Genomic DNA, 3,624 nt, shown 5'->3' with positions numbered 1-3,624 from the left:
GGTATAGGGCTCCACACCACTGACTGGCTAAGGAGAGGCCATGACTCAGAGAGGCAGGAAATAAAAAGAGATAAGTGAGCCAAGTTAATGTGTTACCAGATGAGCTGGAACTGCAGTCTGAAAGAGACGAAAGGTACTGAGGCAGATGGGGTGTCGGTGCTTTGAACCCTAACCTTATTCAATATTCTGTATCAGTAGGCTCTTGGAGAAGATGGGCTATGATCTCAAGCCACAGAGAAGTGGTTCAAAGATTCAGCATGATCATCTTTGTCTCCAATCAGGGATGTAGAACCCAGCTCAGGCTCAGCTGAGGTTTTCTGGCTGGCTGGCTGGGGGCACTCTCCAATCCCACCCAGAGCTCCACTCCCTCTACACATCCAAAACTCTCCCTCCACCTGGACACACTCCACCTAGAGTGAAGCAAAAAAGAGATTCAAGAAGAAAAGAAAAGAAAAAACAAAAACAAAAACCCCACAAGTCCCAGTAAGTACTTATTCACTAAATGCAGAGGAAACTTCTGAGAATAGAAAAGAAAACAGTCTCCTCAGGTGAAATAATCCAGTTTGTTCCTCCCTGCTCCTTACATTCCCAAGGTGGATCACTTGCTAAATTGTAAAGGAGGCCACCTTTTCTCAGTCCCTCGACCCCCACCTTTGGGTGACACTCCACTTTCTACCAAGGCTGGGGTTCCTGCTTCTCAGCACAACAGACCAAGGAGCAGCCACAGCCAGGCTTTTCCTACGCCACCCCCGACCCCAGGAACTCATCAGCACGTGCATGTCCTCATTGTGGTGTCATGATCTAGAGGGCAGAGACTCAGCCCTGCCTCCCTATAGCTGCTAGCCTGAGAACTTGCAAATGACAGATGCACCAGGAATGTTTCCTTAATGGACAGCTTCCTCAGTGTCCCTGGGAGGTCCTCTAAGTACTGGAGTCCTGAAACCCTAGCCTACTAACAGCGGCTGGAATTGATGCATGGAGGTGCCCTCCAAATGTACAGAAAAATACAATACCGCAGAGCTGAAGCCAGTCGAAACCCAAACAGCATTCATGGGATTCATTTTGCTGAGGAAACTTCTTCAGAAGGAACCTTCCAAACATGAGATTTAAAGACACTTTGTTAATTATGATTGAGTTACCACCTACTGAGTCATTAGAAAGTAAACTTTTAAAGGGAACCAGGAACAAATGGCATCTAACACGGCACTGTTCCATTCATTCCCTCCCTTTAACACTGATTGAGGAAGCTGCTAAATTTTCAGTGTTAGAGATACCGAGTGGAGTAAGACAGTTCCTACTCTCAAAGTGCTCACAGTCCTGTGTGGGAGAAATGTTTGAAAATGGATTATAATGCCATGTATAAGTGCAAAAAAAGATATGTGTTGGATATAATGGAGGTCCAGAGGTTAAAACCAAAAAGGGAATGGTTAGCAATACAAGTGCAAATAAATTAGTGTAGGTCTGAGTGAAATCTAGAAATAGAAGATAAAGAATTTGTCTGGGTGCCTCCTGCATTGTTTAGGGAAGGATCTTGGCTAATGGCTACAAGAGGAATAGATATTATGGGTTAAAGAAAATGTCCCCTCATGGCAGCCATTTGGAAAAAGAATGTTAGATCCCTACACCACGTTATAAACAGAAATCAATTTCAAATTAAAAAGAAAAGACAGTTCTAAAATTCCAGAAAATATGGAGAACACTTTAATGATACCTAGGCTGGGAAGGTATTTTTACTATTATACCAAAATCTGAAAATTATAAACAAAAAAGAAACAGATTTGACTATGAAGAACTCACAAACAAAAACACAATTTAAAGTATAAAATGGGACTTCTGCGAAAGCACCTTAAAAGGCAGAAGCTAAGCCCTTTGTCCCTTCCTTCTTTTATTATCATGAATGCACATGGAATGGTTGGAACTCCAGCAGCTATCTAGGACCTGGAAGCAACACTGAGAAAGGAAGCCATGAGCTGAAAGATAGTCATACCATACAGCCACTTCACCAATTCTAGACTGCCTACTTCTGGGCTTCATTTATATGAGAAAGAAACAAATTTCTGCCTTATACAGCCACTGTTTTTTCAGGTCTCTGACATGAGTCACAAATTCTCTTAACCCATACAGAAGCTTTTTTCTAATTCAGGGACATTTAGAAACATAGGTATGAGAAAGGCATAGGTTTCAGGGGAGTAAAAAGAAGCTAGTCTGAAGCCTGCAGAGTACAGAGCAGGAGCTCTAATTCCATTCTCTTTACCACCACTTCTCCCATCCCTATACCACCACCATCACTATTTGTTTCTTATTTAAAAATATATTTCAGGGAAAAGTCTGGAAAGGAATGCACTAAAATATTAACCATGGTATTCTGGATTGTGTGCTTGGTGCTGGTTTTCAGTCTCCCCTTTTTGTCCCATCAGTTTTCTAACTTATCTAGAATGCACAGGTATTATATATTTTTTAATTAAAAAAAAAAAACAAAACTATTGGAGATAGGATCAAGATGGCAGAGTAGGAGGACATGCGCTCACTCCCTCTTTCAGGAGCACCGGAGTTGCAACTGACTGCTGAACAATCATTGACAGAGGGGCACTGGAACTCAACAAAAAAGACATCCCCGTATCCAGAGACAAGGCAGAAGCCGCAATGAGATGGTAGGAGGGGCGCAATCGCATTAAAATCAAATCCCATAAATGCTGGGTGGGTGACTCACAAGCTGGAGAACAGTTATACTGCAGAAGCCAACCCACGAAAGTGAGGGTTCTGAGCCCCACGTCAGGCTTCCAAACCTGGGGGTCCAACAATGGGAGGAGGAATCCCCAGAGAATCAGACTTTGAAAGCCAGCAGGATTTGATTGCAGGACCTCCACAGGACTGGGGGAAACAGAGACTCCACTCTTGGAGGGCACACAAAACAGTGTGCTCACCAGGACCCAGGGGGAAGGAGCAGTGACCCCAGAGGAGACTGAACCAGACCCACCTGCTGGTGTTGGGGGGTTGCCTGCAGAGGTGGGGGGCAGCTGTGGCTCACTGAGGAGACAGGGGCACTGGCAGCAGGGGTTCTGGGAATTACTCTTTGGTGTGAGCCCTCCCAGAGTCTGCCATTAGCCCCACCAAAGAGCCTGTAAGCTCCAGTGCTAGGTAGCCTCAGGCCAAACAACCAACAAGGTGGGAACACAGCCCAATCCACTGGCAGACAAGCAGATTAAAGTGTCACTGAGCTCCACCCACCAAATTGGATCAAAGTCTTACTGAGCTCCGCCCACCCAGCCCTACCCACCATCAGTCCCTCCCATCAGGAAGCACCCATGAGCCTCCTAGACAGCTTCCTCCACAAAAGGGCAGACAGCAGTATCAAGCAGTATCAGCAGTATTTCGTCTTGTGGAACTGAAAACCACAGCCACAGAAAGATAGAGAAAATGAGAAAGCAGAGGACTTTGTACCAGATGAAGGGACAGGATAAAACCCCAGAAAAACAACTAAGTGAAAAGGAGATAGGCACCCTTCCAGAAAAAGAATTCAGAATAATGATGGTGAAGATGATCCAGGACTTTGAAAAAAGACTGGATGCAAAGATTGAAAAGTTTACCAAAGACCTAGAAGAATTAAAGAGCAAGCAGAGATAT

This window comes from Hippopotamus amphibius, chromosome 2 (genome assembly GCF_030028045.1).
Source record: "Hippopotamus amphibius kiboko isolate mHipAmp2 chromosome 2, mHipAmp2.hap2, whole genome shotgun sequence".
In the NCBI taxonomy this organism is placed as follows: domain Eukaryota; kingdom Metazoa; phylum Chordata; class Mammalia; order Artiodactyla; family Hippopotamidae; genus Hippopotamus; species Hippopotamus amphibius.
Note: the sequence above shows the minus strand (reverse complement) of the source record.